Consider the following 18,132-nt stretch of genomic DNA (forward strand, 5'->3'; position numbering starts at 1 on the left):
GTGCTCAGCCCAAATGAATATTTACGAATGCTGGCATGGCCTGAATAAAGTACGAAGAGGTTTAGAGGCACCTTTTAATCCTAGTATAGTTAGTTATGGCACGCAATAGGGAACTGACACAGGTTTCTGGAATTTGTAAATTCCCTTTCATTCCACGCTCTCCGGGAGGGTTGTTTCTTGACCAGGTACGGTGGAGGCCACGAGGGGGTGGTGTGGAGCCACTTTTAAGGCTCCTTTTTGCCTGCAGTGATGAAAACCAGGCGGCGTGCCTGGGAAAGAGGAGGTGGTTTTGCCTGCCAAGCCTTGCTTCCACTAGCGTCGTGCTCTGGCCTCGAGAGCCTTTCGCGCTGGCAGCAGCTGGACATCAGCTCACTGTTGGCTAAGCCGACTCTGCGAGAACAAGCTCATAGAAAAGGTACACCACAACTCAATTTGGACTTTATTTCTTTCACCTCTTCTCTGCCTGGGACAGTAGTGTAATCAATCTATCTTTGGTTTGGAGTATGTTTCTTCATTGACCTAAGAGATATTAACCTGTTTTCTATTGGTTTGTGAATAATAATTCCCACAGTGAGCTTCTGTAAAATAAATTACTGGCAAAGAATCTCAGGCTGTGAGCATAATTTGCCAAAAACCTGAGCACTTTATTTTTTTGTAAACTTGAATATTTTCTCATACAATTCTTGGCCATTTGTATTTCTTTTGTGAAGGATCAGTTTATGGCTTTTGCCCATTTTTCTAAGTTTGTCTTTTTTTTTAAAAATTAAGGTTTTAAACGTTTTATCTGAGATATATGTTACGTGTGTTTCTTCCTGGTTTGTTTTTACTCTTTAATTTCTTTAATGGCACAAACATTTAAAATTGTTGTGAAATCAAATCGATTAATCTTTTCCTTTACAGGTTCTATTGTTGCCTTTACTATGAAATAACCTTTTCTCTTACACAAGATCTGGTTGCATTTTTTACTTTAACTTTTTAATTGATCTGTAATTTATTTTGTGAGATGTGATGTAAGATGAGGAAAACTTTTTCTCTGACATAATTCTTTTTTCTTATTTCTCTCCATTTTGTATAACAGCCTGAAATAAAATTTCTGAGAATAACTTCATCTGATGTTCAAGTAACTTCCTAAGGTGTTCTAACTTTAACTGCATCAGCATCACTAGGAGGTGATTGTTAAAGTATAGAGCCCTGTGTTCTAGCTTGGGGGTGTCTAATTGAGTAAGTTTGAGATGGAGCCTGTTGTTGTTCAATTGCTCAGTTGTGTCTGACTCTTTGTGACCCCATGGACTACAGCACACCAGGCTTCCCTGTCCTTCACCATCTCCCAGAGCTTGCTCAAACTCACGTCCATTGAGTCAGTGATGCCATCCAACCACCTCATCCTCTGTTGTCCCCTTCTCCTCCTGCCTTCAATCTTTCCCAGCATCAGGGTGTTTTCTAATGAGCTGGCTCTTTGCGTCAGGTGGCCGAAGTACTGGAGCTTCAACTTCAGCATCAGTCCTTTTCATGAATATTCAGGGTTGATTTCCTTTAGGATTGACTGATTTGATCTCCTTGCAGTCCAAGGAACTCTCAAGAGTCTTCTCCAACACCACAGTTCAAAAGCATCAATCAAGCGTTTCTAACAAGTTCTTGGGTGCTGCTGCTGCTGGTGTAGGATCACACTCTGAGAACCACCAGCCTTTAATGCTTTCCCCACCCAACCTCTCATTAGTTAAACAGCACAGTACTTTTCACTATTCCATAGACAGACACTGATGCTGAAGCTCCAATGCTTTGGCCACCTGATGCGAAGAACTGATTCATTTGAAAAGACCCAGATGCTGGGAAAGATTGAAGGCAGGAGGAGAAGGGGACCATAGAGGATTAGATGGTTGGATGGCATTACCGATTGTATGGACATGAGTTTGCGCAAGCTCCAAATTTTGGTGCTGGACAGGGGAGCCTGGTGTACTGCAGTCCATGGGGTCACAAAGAGTCGGACATGACTGAACGACTGAATTAGACAGGTCTAACTCTTTCTCTTTTGTGTGTTGCAGTATGTTTCTTCCACCTGCAATTCCTTTGTTTCTATCTATAAGATCAAGCTTGCACTTTATCTCTTTTCTATGAAATCTTTGATTTTTTCCTAGCAGAAATCTCTGATCACTCTTCTGAGATTTTATAGTATTTGGTGCATTTATCCTCTTACCGTCAAAGATGCTTTTATTGTGGAAATGGTGAAGCTTTAAGCTTCAAGTCCCTGCCACTGCATGAACCTCTTCTAGGATAAGGTACTTAATTTTGCATTTATAATTTTGTTCTTTTTCTTAATCCCCCCAATTTTCATAAGCTTCTGTCCTGACAAAATTTGACTTTACCCCTGTTTATCATATCACCTCTTCACAGGCTTTGAATTCTGGTTTTATTATTTTCCAGTCTGTTCCATCTCCCTGCTTAGCACAACATCTTGTATAAAGCTTCAATAAAATTATTCACTGCTTATCTACCTTATGTCTAGCGCTGTGCTAGGTTCTGGGGATACAGTATAAGCAAGACGGACATGGTCATTACCTTGCTAGTCTTTACATTAGAGGAGATAGGTAATTAAATAACACTGGAATGTGATGACTCTCCTGTGAAGAGGCTAAGCCATGTCAAGGGAAATTGAGATTAATAGAGGATGAAAAAAGCATTTCCTCAGTAAGAAAGTATATTTGATATCCCTGGGAAGAAAACTCAGTGATTGTTTAGGTCTATGGTGGGCATTACTAATGTCAACAATCTCCCAATTTCTGGTGCTCGCTACACTAAGGCATATATTTCACCCCTCATCCCACTGAAGTTGGGTAGAGTCATATAACTTGCTTTGGTCATTGAAATGTCAGTCGACATGCTGTGTTAGTCCTACCTGGAGGCAGTTCATTTCTGGTGCTTGCTTTTCTAGCCCTCTCTTCCTCTGTCTGGAGAGCTATCAGGACACAAAGCAGATGTAACAAGAGCAAGAAACACACCTTTGTTGTGTTAAGTTGATACGTTTTGGGGATAATTTCTTATAGAAGAATCATTTTTCTTCACTGACTAAGACAAGGGATAAATTTATACACCCGCTGCATTTGGTCCAAGGCTTGGGAGAGGGATCCAGGTTTTTGGATCCAGGGATCCAAAGCTGCCTATTGGCTGCAGAGGGGGGCTTCAGGCAGAAGTCCTAACACCAGAGGGGCTCCTCAAAGGCTTCTGGGCTTGGAGGCTCCTAGCTGTGCTTGCGTGCTAAGTCGTTTCAGTTGTGTCCGACTCTTTGTAACTGCATAGACTGTAGCCCGCCAGGCTCCTCTGTCCATGGAATTCTCCAGGCAAGAATACTGGAGTGGGTTGCCATGCCCTCCTTCAGGGAATCTTCCCAACCCAGGGATTGAACCCGAGTCTCATGTCTCTTGCATTGGCAGTCAGGTTCTTTACCACTAGCCCCACCTGGGAAGCCCAGTTGTGCTTGAGGGTGAACCTTTCCAAGAAATACTTGCCCAACCCAGCCTGGGGTCCAGCCAGAACTGTGAAGGTGGGTCAGGTGGTCACCCATCTTCTTGATGACTTTCATCTGCTTTTCTAGGAAGCAGCTTTTCCCACAAAGGTGGGAGCCTGCAGGGGCAGAGCCCAGGGCATGCAGATCTGAAAGGGTGGTTCAGGTTCTTCTGCTTGAGAGTCGCGGCTTCCATAGTGTTCTGGGTTTTACCCTACTCTTGAGATGGCATTTGCACATTCTGCAAGAGGGTGCGGCTGCTGTGCTGGTTTTGCCTTTTCAAGAGATCCTTGGTGTCCTTGTGCTTCTCTTTGTCCAATTCATGAAAAAAGTGGCCCATGTCCTCCAGAACCATGTCCTTGCAGTCAAAGTATCAATAGAAGCCAGGCAGAGATGGGGTTAGGAGGCCAAATATAGGTTGACCAGATGGTTTATGGTGGCTTCCACCTTGGTGGAATAATTCTGGTGAATCTGAGAGCTCATGGTTGATTGGTAATGAGGAATTAAGCTCAAAAAATGGTGTTGGCTGGTCCTGGTGACCAAGGATAGCTGAGTGGCTGATTCCAGAGGTTGCAACTGGAAAAAAAGGTTGGAGGGTAGTCAGAGGCTGGAACAAAAGGCATCTCTCCATCTGTTCCATCCAAACATGGTTGAAGCAAAAGAGAGATCCGTGGGACTGCCAGGTACACCAAGTGTGTAGCAATCTTATCAGGCCACACTGAGAATCTATATAAATCTGTTAGAGCTGTAATTTTCTTGCAGTGTTTTCATGTAGCTTTTCTCATATCTTACACCAAGTGGTACCACATTCTAAATGGTGACTATGGGAGCTGCTTTTGATGCCAAAAGCTCAGCTTCTCTGTACTCCAATGAATCAAATCTTGGGACAGAGTTTTGGGTGAAGTAGAAAAGGATAACTTTATTGCTTTGCCAGGCAAAGGGAGATATCCTCAAAATCATGTGTCCTTCCCTTGGGGAAGATAGTGAGAAGGTTTATATTTTCCAAGAGGGTGTGATCAGTTTATGGATATTCTTCTGGTGGGTTAGTGGTGAGGTAAGTAGGAATCAGCATTGTCAACCTTCAGGTCCAGTCCATCTGGTGTCTACATGTTTGTAGGTAGCATCGTCATCATCATTAACTTCTTCCACCTAGAGAGGGTTTCAGTGTGTGCAAAACAACTCAAACACACTGTGTGTGTATCCATTTTGGGGAAACAGGTCCTTGCCCCAAGGCTGCTCTTCAATGTTTCTCCTGGTCTTGTGTCCCCTCCCTTCCTTAATTAATAACTAATTGAATCTGCCCATTGGAACTCAAAGAAGGTCATGAAGGCTGAATGAAATCTGTTTCCTATGATCAAAGAAGTGGGGGTGGGGGCCCAGAAAGGCTCTGTTCCCAGGAGCCCCACAGGGCCCTACACGGCATCACTTTTGATGATCAGGAATATCCAGTTTACCTGTTTTGAACTTCGATTAGTCTAAACTGACTAGCATTGCTTTTCCTGTTGGCAATGGGAGTGAAAAAATCAAAAGATATGATTATTTATAATGGTTGCTAATCACAGTAAAACACCACCTCCTAGCAGAAGTGGTTAGGAATTCTCTGGGGTCTTCCTCAGTAGACTGTATGCTTAGTGAAGGTAAGAAATGTCTGTCTCATTGACTGCTAATCCCTAAAGCTTGCCTGGCACAGTGCTGACAGAATGATCACCTAATATTTACTATAGGAATGAAGCACAAAAGGAAAGGATGCATGAAATCCTTACGCAGTGTAAATATTTGTACAAGGTTTAGTCCATTTTGTGTGTTCAAAGTATGTTTAATAGTAAAGATTATTTACTAGGCATTCATCTCATATTCAATTTCCCCCTCAAATATATTTTGAAATGTTAAATCTGTTTTGAAATAGGAAAACTGATGTGAAGTCTTAAGGGGAAGGGTAACATCAAAACAAGCTTAGCTCAGTTACCCTTAAAGCTACAAGATTTTTGGGTACTTTGAAGCCATTAAGAAAAGAAAAATGATTTAAGGAGGAACATCAAAAGGAATGTAGATCATGATTTTTCTGTGCTTCACAGATGTAAAATCCCTTTGAGAATTTTTATGGACTGTGTATCATTGATTCACTCTTAAAAATGATGAGGTTTGGCATATTCAAAGGATAGTTTACTTGGTCAGTAATCTCACTTAAATTTATTGTTTCCATTTTTAATCTGCTTGTCTTTTGGATATTTTTCTTGACTTTTATAGATTTTTCCAAATGTATATAATAGAGAGAAGAATAAATGTACCCTTATATACTCATCATCCCATTTTCAGTAATTACCAAACCATATACTACTTGTCTTTTTTTTCCCTTTGATTGTCCTGCCTTCCCTCCCTCCTTTTTTTTTTTTTTTTCTTTTTCAAGCTTTTTGAGGAAATACCAGGTATTTTACTCTTACACAATTCTCTATAAAATATAGACATCTTCTTATGTAAACACATTTCGTTTTCATACCTAGCAAAAAGTACAGTTATTCCTTAATATCATCAAAGACACAAATTTCTGTCTCACGCATGTCCTTTTTTACAGTTTGTTGAAAAACAAGATTGAAGCAAGGTCTATAGTCAAGCCTACTTGTCATGTTTCTTTAGTTACAATTAACCTGGAAAAACCCACTTCCCACTTTTTTTCTTTCATTGATTATGGAAGATGAACTTACATTTTTAAATTTTTCAAATATTTTAAATTCTGTTACAAATATAATTCCAAAAATTTGCACCTTAAGGAATTTTGCATCTCTTAGTCTTCGCTAACTTACAAAAAGAAGGAAGACTTACAAAACAAAACAACCAGGTTTATGGGGTGGGAGAGAGAAATTACTGAGCTTTTGTTAATTTATCTGGCTTGTAATATTAAACTAATTGAGAGGTCTCATTTTTTAAGGAAAAACAAAACATTATTGAGTACAACTAAGTAATTCAGTGGAGAAGGAAATGGCAACCCACTCCAGTATTCTTGCCTGGGAAATCCCATGGACAGAGGAGTCTGGAGGGCTGTAGGCCATGGGGTTGCGAGGGTTGTACACGACTTAGCAACTAAACAACAGGTAATTCAGTCACATTTTCTAAGCTTATCACTATTAACATTTCTTGTTTCTTTGGCTAATTAATTTTTATTTCTGTAAGGACCTCGGAAAGTTAGAGGTTAAAATGAAAATCATTGAGACTGAGATTTTCAGTTCCCTGTATACATATCTCTAACCTTCTTCCTTATGAACGAAATCCCAACTTGAGACAGAAATGTGTCAACTTAAAAACTGCTTTCCAAACAGTATGGTTCCGCAGAAAACTAAAAATAGAATGACCATATGATCCAGCTATCCCATTCCTGGGAATATGCCTGGACAAAACTATAACTCAAAATTATACATGCACCCCTATGTTCATAGCAGTACTATTCACAATAGCCAAACCATAGAAACTACTTAAATGTCTATCCACGATGAGTGAATTAAGAAGTGATATCTATCTATATGTCTATCTAGATATACATATAGATAGACAACAGAGACATCACTTTGCTGACAAAAGTCCATATAGTCAAAGCTATGGTTTTTCCAGTAGCCATGTGCGGATGTGACAGTTGGACCATAAAGAAGGTTGAGCACCGAAGTATCAATGCTTTTGAACTGTGGTGTTGGAGAAGACTCTCGAGAGTTTCTTGGACTGCAAGTAGATAAAACCAGTCCATCCTAAAGGAGATCAACCCTGAATACTCATTGGAAGGACTGATGCTGAAGCTGAAGCTCCAGTATTTTGGCCATCTGATCAGAAGAGCTGACTCATTAGAAAAGACCCTGATGCTAGGAAAGATTGAAGGCAGGAGGAGAAGGGGACGACAGAGGATGAGATGGTTAGATGGCATCACTGACTCAATGGACGTGAGTTTGAGCAAGCTCCGGAAGATGGTGAAGGACAGGGAAGCCTGGTATGCTGCAGTCCATGGGGTCACAAAGGGTTGGACATGACTGAGCAACTGAACAGCAACAAATATATATATATATATATACACACACACACAATGGAATATTACTCAGTCATAAAAAGAATGAAACAATGCGATTTGCAGCAACATGGATGGATCTAGAGATTATTATACTTAGTGAAATCAGACCAAGACAAACATGAGATCAGTTAAATGTGGAGTCTAAAAATTAACACAAAAGAGTCAATATACAAAACAGAAATGGATTTGCAGACATAGAAAACAAACTTATTGTTACTAGAGGGGAAAGGGACAGGGGGAGTGATAAATTAGGAGTATGGGATTAACAGATATAAGCTAGTATACTTAAAATAGACAGGCAATAAGGATTTTCAGGGAACTGTATTCAATATCTTATAACCTATGATGCGCAGGGAACCATATTCAATATCTTATAACCTCTAATGGAAAATAATCTACAACAATATAATTGAATCATTTTTCTGTACCCTGAAACGAATACAATATTATAAATCACCTATACATCAATAAAAAATTTTTGCTGAATTTTTTAAAGAGAAATTCCCTAGATATAACTGTATTGCTGTTTCTTTTTTTAGTTCAGTTAGTGCTTGCTTTATATATTTACGTGCTCTGATATTGGGTGCATAAATATTTAATATTGCTGTGTCTTCTTGATGAATTGACACTTTTATCTTTATATAATAACTTTTTGTCTCTTTTGACTATTTTTAGCTTAGAATCTATTTTTGCTAGAATTTGTCTTTGCTTTCTTTTTTTGATTGCTGTTTGTTTAGAATAGCTTTTTCCATCTCTTCACTTTCAGCCTGTATGTGTCCTTAAGGCTAAACTGAAACTCTTTGGGCAGCACATCACTGGGTTTCTTTTATCCATTCATCCCTTCCTTGTCTTTTTTTGGTTGGAGGGGTGGGAATGTGGCTCTCAGAATCTCAGTTTCTTGAACAGAGATCAAACCCAAACCATAGCAGTGAAAGCGTGGAATGCTAACCATTAGGTTACCAGTGAACTGCCATTCCATGTCTTTTGATTGGAGAATTTAATCCATTATGTTGAAAGTAGTTATTGACAGGTGGGGACTTCCTATTTCCATTTTGTTGATTGTGTTCTGACTTTCTGTAGATCCTTTGTTCCTTGAGTGCCCTCTTGCTGTCTTCTATTGTGATTTGATAACTCTTTATGGCAGTAGGCTTTGACTCCTTTATTATGATCTTCTGTGCATCTACTACAGGGTTTTTCCTTTGTGGTTACTGTGAGGCTTACAAAAAATACCATATAGTTATAACATTTTATTTTTAAGTGAGAAGAATTATTTACAGAATGCATGTTATGTGCCTGTGTGTGTGCTACTCACTGGGAAATACAAAGTAGAAAAAAAGAAAGCCCCCAGCCATGAGAAACTTTCTGGGTCAGACAAATGTTATCTGAGCTGGGGAGTGCAGGGCAGGCAGGGCTTGTTGGAAGATTAGTAGGAATCAGTCATGTTACAAAGATGGGGATGTTTGTTGGCCAGAAGAAATACATATCCAAAGGGGAAGAGAAACAACAGAGATTTGGTATTTCTGGGATAAAGTGTGAAATTCGAAGTTGGATATGTTTTTAGACTGGAGAAATTGACAGGGACCAGGCCCGGGAGGGTTTTGTTTGTCTTGATAAGGAGCTTAGACATTATCCTGTAGCCAGGAGGAAGCCATTGATAAGTAGTAGCATAAACATCAGATTTGCATTTTAATGGTAACTTCTAGCAACAACAGTATGAAATAAGGGTTGCTTCCCAGGAGGTAGAGAAAACAGAAGCTGTATTATTCTAGGTGGTAGATGATAAAGACTTTGAAACAGAGCAGCAGTGTTAAGGACAGAGGAACTGGACAAATATTTACTTCTTAAATACAAGTATTTAAGAGGTAGATTTGTCAAAACATGGTGATAGGATGTTTGGAGATGAAAAAGTAGAAATAATATAGAATGAGTTTCCAGTGTTTGGCTTGTGTGACTGATTAAATGGTAGATTAACTGGCATAGAGAATGCAGAAAGGGGAGCAAGTGTGATGGCAAAAGAGAATGAATTGGGTTTTGATATTGTTAAATCCTAGAGGAAATCAACCCTGATTATTGGAAGGACTGATGCTGAAGCTGAAGATCCAATACTTTGGCCACCTGATGTGAAGAGCCCACTCATTGGAAAACTGATGCTGGGATAAATTGAGGGCAGGAAGAGAAGGGCACAACAGAGGACGAGATGGTTGGATGGCATCGTCAACTCAATGGACATGAGTTTGAGCAAATTTCGGAAAATAGTAAAGGACAGGGAAGCCTGGCGTGCTGCAGTCCATGGGTCACAAAGAGTCAGACATGACTGAACCACTGAACAGCAACAACAGTTGTTGAATTTGACATACAGATGGAGTTTGTTAGGCACATGTGATACTTTGTAGAAGGACTTGGTCTGGAGATAAACATATGCTCAGCATTCAAAGTCATGGCTTATCCACGTATCATGAGAGATGCTATCTCAGATTTAGTCATTCCTGGATTTTTTGCCATTAACACACTCAGAAACTTGTTGCAAGTGATGGAAATCTGAATTTAATTTTAATTTTAGGCACTAGAGTATTGGCTTACAGCAAGTGGAAGAGGAGGATCCAACTTATGGCCACCCCAGAGAGAGAGGCCAACAGTATTTTGGAACCTGGAAAATAGATACACAGGGCTTAACAAACCACAGAAAGCTGATTTCTGTCAATGTTCACCCAACAGAGATGATCAGGGACACACCTGGAGTTAAACAAAGTTATGTTTGGTTTTCTGTGGCAAGGGAGGACACAGCCCAGAGGACTCTTGGAAGCATCTCAGGAAGGGAGAATTGGGAACGATTTTTTTTTTTAATTTTAATTGGTGGATAATCACTTTACAATATTGTGATGGTTTTTGCCATACATCAGTAGGAATCAGCCAAAGGCATCCGTGTGACCTTTCCTTCCTGAATTCCTCTCCCACCTCCCTCCCTCCCCATCCCTCCAAACTGTCACAGAGCACCAGCTTTGTGCCCTGTGTCATACATCACACTCTCACTGGCTATCTATTTTATGTACGGTAATACATAAATGTTTCAATTCTTTTCTCTCAAATTGTCCCACCCTCTCCTCCCACTGAGTCCAAAAGTCTGTTCTTTATGTTTGTGTCTCCTTTGCTGCCCTGCACAGAGGATTGCCCATACCATCTTTATAGATTCCATATATATGTGTTAATATACAATATTTGTCTTTTTCCTTCTGACTTACTTTACTCTGTATAAGAGGCTCTAGGATCACACAGCTCATTAGAACTGACTTAAACGCATTCCTTTTCATACTTGAGTAATATTCCATTGTGTATATGTACCACAACTTCCTTATCCATTCATCTGTTGATGTATGTCTAGGTTGTTTCCATGTCCTAGCTGTTGTAAGTAGTGCTGCAGTGAAGATTGGGGTACATGTGTCTTTTTCAATTCTGGTTTCCTCAGGGCATATGCCCAGTTATAGGATTGCTGGGTCGTATGGTAGTTTCATTCCCAGTTTTTAAAGGAATCTCCATACTGTTCTCCATAGTGGTTGTTTCAGTTTGCATTCCTACCAGGAAAGAATTCTTATAGGGTTGGGTTTTTGCTGCATGATTCTGAGGAGGGATATGAACTGCCATTTCTGGGTGGGATATTGTTGAGAAATGGGGACATTTCAGCGATTAGATATCTCAGAAATCTTCCTTCCAAAAACTGAAAGAAGAAAGCAGACCAGGAATATCATTGGTAGGAAAGCACTTAGAAGAAAAGATGGCTAGTCGGTCTGTGGCATGGCCTTATACAGAAAGGCTGTTTACGTGACCTTGTTCATGTCCCTTGGAAACATTGTTTATGTTCTGGAGGGATATCACAGTCTGATTGCCAGCAGGACTGTTTTTCACTTTCTCAGATCGAACTGCCTGTAAGCGGGTAACGTCAAGGAGCAAGCCAGTTTTCACAGCAATATCCTGGGAAAGCTCGAATTAAGCCCAACAGGCACAGGTATGAGTGGGACTGAAAATATGAAAATGTCTGTGTGAAAATGAAACATAAGAAGGCAATTAAGACCTTGTTATGGACTGAACATTTGTGTCCCCCCATTAGGACTTCCCTGGTGGCTCAGACGGTAAAGCGTCTGCCTGCAATGTGGGAGACCTGGATTTGATCCCTGGGTTGGGAAGATCCTCTGGAGAAGGAAATGACAACCCACTCCAGTACTCTTGCCTGGAAAATCCCATGGACGGAGGAGCCTGGTAGGGTACAGTCCATGGTGTCGCAAAGAGTAGGACACGACTGAGCAACTTTACTTCACTTCCAAAATCATATGTTATTAGTAAGTCCTAACCCACAACATGATATTGTTAGTGGGTAGGGCCTTTTGGCAGTGATTCAGCCATGAGAGTGGAATCTTCATCTTTGGGATTAGTGTCAAAGAGAGCTTCCTTGTCCTTCCTTCCACCGTGTGAGGACATAGTGTGAGAAAACATATTATCTATGAACCAGGAAGTAGGCTCTCACCAGATGCCAAATCTGCTGGCATTTTTTTTTTAAAGGAGAACCACCACTTAATTTTGAATAGTAAACAAAACTCTATTTATAACGTGATAAACAAACCTTCCCTCAGTTTCCTCACAGTTAGTCCAAAGAAAGCCTCTGACTTAACTAGAATTTACATTTAACCTTAAATATTCTACAATCCATTCATGTCAACTTTGGAATTTTAATTTTGCCTGATATTATGAAATAGGGTAAACCTTGATTGATGGTCAAATTCCTAATTTTTGTTGTTCAGCCATTTCTTAACCTTGCTCTCAGATTCTGTACATTTCAGGGTGTCCAGTGGGTTTGTAGTAAACTTCCGAGATGAAGAGAAATTTCTAGCTCTTTATTTGCCTGACATCTTTGCTTGTGTTCATCTTTTTAAGCAAAAAATATGCTTCAAAAATGCCCACAAGTTCAGCTACTAAAATATCTTTTAAAGATCTTTGGCAGTGGATCCATAGTATGTGCCGTCCTGGGGTGTGTCCTTGTGGGGCTCTGCTAGCATCTTGATCTAGACTTTCCCAGCCTCCAGAAATGTGAGAGACAAATGTTGGTTGTTTAAAGCATTCAGTTTAAGGTATCTCTTATAGCAGCCTGAGTGGACTATGACAAACCTCTAGAATTTTTTCTCTTCTTTGCATGTTGTTCTTGTTGTTCAGTCGCTCAGTTATGTCTGACTCTTTGTGACCACATGAACTGCAGCACGCTGGCTTCCCTGTCCTTCATGATCTCCTGGAGTTTGCTCAGACTCATGTCCATTGAGTTGATGATGCCATCCAACCATCTCATCCTCTGTCACCCCCTTCTCCTCCTACCCTCAATCTTACCCTGAATCAGGGTCTTTTCCAATGAGTCGGCTCTTTGCATCAGGTGGCCAAAGTATTAGTGCTTCAGCTTCTTTACATAGCCAGGCTCCAATTCACTGGCTCAGTAGAAGACTGAAAAAGTTTACTCCCTGGAACGGTTGACCCAGAGGCTGGACTGGAAAACATGAGAAACAGCAAAGGAAGGGAGGTCCTACTGAGAGTGGGCACTGAGGCAAAGTTTGCAGAGTTAATGGTTAGACTCCAGCCTCTTTCCCTCACATAGCTGTCAGAAGATTGATTTTCAGGCGTAGAAATGGGATGGTTCTTCTCTTGGGAAACCAAGGAAAACAAACTTACAGATGTTGGCAGTAGAGAATGTCAGCAGCCAGGGAAATAGCCACTTTCCAGCCTGATCACTTTAGAGTGAAGCCCACGCTTAGCTTCCAGCTAGCTTTTTCATGCCTTACTCTTACATATGGATGGCACCCAGGGACCATGAGAGATTTGGGAAAAGCATTTAACATGAAAGAGAAAATAAAAGAAACATGAAAAAAATTTAGAAGAAAAGAGATAATCCAAGGAGCAAAACATGACATTTAATCTGTGAAAGGAGGGAAAAAAATGCTCTTAAAGGGAATATTCATCAGTTAAGGAAGAGCTTTTGGAAAATAAAAAGATTAGTTAAAGTAAAAAAAAAATTTTTTATTGAGGTATAGTTGATTTATAGTACTAGTTTCAGGAGTACAACATAATGATTTGATATTTTTATAAATTATACTCCACTTAAAGTTATTATAAAATAATGGCTATAATTCCTTATGCTGTAGAAAAAAAATTCTATTAAGTGAATAGAAGCTTTGGGAGATAAAGTTGAAGACATCTTTAAAGTAGGAAAAAAGAGAACTGAAGACAGATAATATAAGCAAGTAAAATCATTTGAGCCGGTCCAATATCCATATAGCAGTGTTCCAAAAAGAAAAGAGAGAAGTTAATCAAGGGGAAAAAACAAAGGAGATGTCTCAGAAGAGAAGTGCATGAGTCTTCAGATTGAAAGGGTTCACTGAGTGCCTAGCAAAATGAATGAAATAAAACAAAAGCATCGTGAGGTTTTAGAAAACTGTGATTAAAGAGAAGAGTCTAAAACTCTGAGTTTGGTCATGTCAATGTATGGCAAAAACCACTACAATATTGTAAAGTAATTAGCCTCCAACTAATAAAAAAAAAAAAAACTCTGAGTTTGGGAAGGGAACAGATCACATACAGAGGAGAGGAAAGCTGGCCCACAGTAAAGCAAGGCCTTCAGAATTCCAAGGAAAAATGGAATCTAATCTAGAATTCTACACCTGCCATACTACCAATCACATGTGAGGGTAGAAGATAAAGATTTCAGAATCCTTATGCCAATGTGCTCTTCTTCAAAAGCTCTGGAGAACGCACTCCATTAAAGTAAGTAAATCAGAAAGGAATATAAGGACCTCAGTAAACACATAAGGACATAACATAAGAGAAAGGTGTGAGTTCCCAGGATGATGGGAAAAATCCCAGAGCACCCTAATGTAGCAGGCCTAGAATAAAAATAACCCAGATAGAGCAGGAAGGTGGAGGGTTCCAGACATGTCTACACTTGAAAATTAATAAGTAAGTAAATAGTACTCTACCCAGTAGAGTACCAGCTATCTTTTAAAGCAGTTTTGGCACAGAACTTGAAAGGAATTAGAAGGTTATGCCTAATGAAGCATTTAATTCCAAGGAAAGTTACAAGCTCGTGAGAAAGGAAATGGCTCAGATGAGAGTCACAGTTATTTATAATGTTGTTATAAATACTAAATATTTAGCCAAAAATCTGTATTAGGGAGTGTGTGTGTGTGTGTGGTGAAAGGAAGGTGTTCCCTGGATATAGATGGAGGAGCAAGAGATCTAAACACTTCCTATTAAGAATAGAATGCCAATAAAAGATAACAATCTGAAAAATGAAGTTCCCCTATAATTGTGCTGTTTAGAAATACAGAGGGAAAAAAGGAAGCTATTAAAAAAAAAAATACATAGGAAAGCATCAGGTCCAAAAAAGTCGGATTGCTTTGCGGCCAGAAACTGGATATGGGAGGGCTGAAGCAGGAGACTAGCGCTGTTATATAAGAAGCCTAATAAAGCAATTTAACTTAAAAATATGTACATATATTACTTTGATATAAGTAACACATTATTTTAAAAATCATAACTAAGGACGGTGGATAGGTGCTCTTTCTCTCTCCTGTTTTCTCTCTATGCTTCTGGATCATTTCCCTCACTGTGGATCAGTTATGAGTGTGGAGTGAGAGGCAGGCAAATGGAGGAGTTAGGGAGATGTGTGGCTACTAGCAGACACATCTTAGCTAGAGATGGCTTCTAGCAGTTCTCATTATTCTCTAGCACGGCTAATGTAGAGCAAAGGATTCTTCCTCCCAACTCCAGTATAAGGATGATCTACACTTTTTTCTCCATTACTCTCCTCTGTCTGTGACATTTAGGACCTTTCCTCCCAATGCAGATACACCTGATGATTATGGAAATATTTGTAAAAAAATATAGATTTTATTTGCTTGTGTTTGCAAATATGTTTCATTTTTCAGAACAACTTGGAACCTCCTAATGCTTTCCTGTGATAGCAGTTGCTACTACTGTTTTGGTAAGGAGATAAAAGAAAACAAGTAGATCAATGATTAGCTTTCTGATACATATTAACAAAAGCATCTCACTTATGTGGTACTACATTTCAGTGTAGTGGTGCTCCCTTCTGGGCAGGAATTGGTCTTTGCTTACTCACTTGACATCTTGTCGTTCAGTCGCTAAATCATGTCTGACTCTTTGTGACCCCATGGACTGCAACACGCCAGGCTTCCCTGTCCTTCACTATCTCCCAGAGTTTGCTCAAACTCATGTCCATTGAGTTGATGCCATCCAACCATCTCATCCTCTGTCACCCCTTTCTCCTCCTGTCTCCTCCTCCTCCTCTGTCCCCTCCTTTCTCCTTCTCCTCCTCAATCTTTCCCAGCATCAGGGTCTTTTTCAGTGACTTGGCTGTTCACATCAGGTACCCTAAGTATTGGGGATTCAACTTTAGCATCAGTCCTTCCAATGAATATTCAGGGTTGATTCTTATAGGATTGACTGGTTTGATCTCTGTGTCATCCAAGGGACTCTCAAGAGTCTTCCCCAGCACCACAGTTGGAAAGCATCAATTGTTTGGCACTCAGCCTTCTTTATGGTCCAACTTTCACATCTGTACAGGACTACGGGAAAAACCATAGCTTTGACTATGCAGACCTTTGTTGGCAAAGTGATGTCTCTGCTTTTTAATACGCTGTTTAGGTTTGTCATAGCTTTTCTTCCAAGGAGCAATTGTCTTTTTATTTCATGGTTGCAGTCACCATCTGCAGTGATTTTGGACCCCAAGAAAATGAAGTCTGTCACTGTTTACCGTTTTTCCCCGTCTATATGCCACGAAGTGATAGGACTGGATGCCATGATCTTTGCTTTTTGAATATTGAGTTTTAAGCCCACTTTTTCACTCTCCTCTTTCACTTTCATCAAGAGGCTCTTTAGTTTCTCTTGCTTTCTACCATAAGGGTGGTGTCATCTGTATATCTGAGGTTATTGATATTTCTCTCTGCCATCTTGATTCCAGCTTGAGCTTCATCCAGCCCAGCATTTCGCATAATGTGATATGCATATAAGTTAAATAAGCAGGGTGACAATATACAGTCTTGACATACTCCTTTCCCAATTTTGAACCAGTCCATTGTTCCATGTCTGGTTTTGTGTAGCTTGGTGAAACTATGAGCCGCGCTGTGTAGGGCCACCCAAGATGGACGGGCCATAGTGGAGAGTTCTGACAAAACGTGTTCCACTGGAGAAGGGAATGGCAAACCATTTCAGCATTCTTGCTTTGAGAACCCCATGAATGAACAATCTGAGCAGATCATAATTCTGTTCCTTTTCATTTAATATTTCTTTTTTTTTAACTTTTGGCTGAACCGTGTGGCACATGGAACTTCCTCAACGAAGGATTGAACGTGTGACTCCTGCAATGGAAGCACAGAGTTTTAACCACTGGACCACCAAGGAGGTCTCTATTTAATATTTCTAACAGAGTTAACAAAAAAAGGGTATTTCTAAAAAATATGATATATGTAAGTCACCTGGAAGTCTTATTTTTTTGAAAACTATTCACAGGAGGTTGCACACACAATATAGAGAGGTCCTATGTACCCATCACTCAGTTTCTCCAAGTGGTTAAAGTTTTTGTTAAATTTAGTACAGTGTCCAAACCAGGGAATTGATACAGTGTGTTTGTATAGCCCTATGGCGTTTTATCACCTATGGAGATTCCTGTCACCATAACTGCAATCAAAATACAGAACTATACCATAGCCATAAAGATGCCCCCTTATGCCACCTCCTCAAAATCACATGCACCCCTTTCCTCCCACTTAACATTTAACCTCTGAAAATGAGTAATCTATGCTCCATCTGTTTTTTTTTTTTTTTTGAAAATTTTATATACATGGGATCATACAATATGTGGCCTTTTGAGATTGTTTCCCTCATTCTGCCTAATGCCCTTAAGATCCAAGTTGTTGGGTGCAAAAGAGTTTTCCTTCTTATTTTGAAATAAATATAAATTCACAAGATATTGCAAAAATAGTACCGAGAAACCCTGTGTACCTTTCACCCAGTTTTCCCCATGGTACCATCTTAGGTAATTATAGTATAATATCAAAAGTTGCAATCCACAGACTTATTCAGGTTCCACCAGTTTTATTTCCACTCATTTGTGCATGCTTGTGCCTGTGTATAGTTCTATGCAATGTTTTTCCCTTGTGAAATTTTATTTTACTTTTTAAGATTATACTGTACTACATTTAAGTTTATTCTAATATATCCTTATAGCTTACTTGTTTTGTACATAGTAGTTTGTACCTCTTAATCCCCTACCCCAATATTACCTCCCCCTTTCCTTCCTTTTCCATTGATAACCACTAGTTTGTTCTCTAGGAGTCTATTTCTGATTTTGTTATATTCATTCATTTGATTTATTTTCTAGATTTCATGTATAAGTGATATCATATAGTGTTTGTCTTTCATTGTCTGATTTATTTCATTAAGCATAATACCCTCTAGGTCCATCCATGTTGTTGCAAATGGCAAAATTTCATTCTTTGTTCCTGGCTGAATAGTATTCTAGTGTGTGTGTGTGTGT

The 18,132-nt window shown here is 39.6% G+C and overlaps 1 protein-coding gene across 3 annotated transcripts in view; it reads left to right on the forward strand.

Annotated features, from left to right (window-relative positions):
- KCNMB3 (potassium calcium-activated channel subfamily M regulatory beta subunit 3) overlaps positions 1-18,132 on the forward strand; it is a 67,725-nt gene that overhangs the window by 1,096 nt on the left and 48,497 nt on the right. For all 3 annotated transcript variants that reach the window (XM_065943677.1, XM_065943679.1, XM_065943678.1), the window contains exon 2: positions 248-415. The gene's annotated coding sequence lies outside the window, so the exon portion shown is untranslated. The remainder of the gene's footprint in view (positions 1-247; positions 416-18,132) is intronic.

Source organism: Muntiacus reevesi, chromosome 8 (genome assembly GCF_963930625.1).
Source record: "Muntiacus reevesi chromosome 8, mMunRee1.1, whole genome shotgun sequence".
Taxonomy (NCBI): Eukaryota; Metazoa; Chordata; class Mammalia; order Artiodactyla; family Cervidae; genus Muntiacus; species Muntiacus reevesi.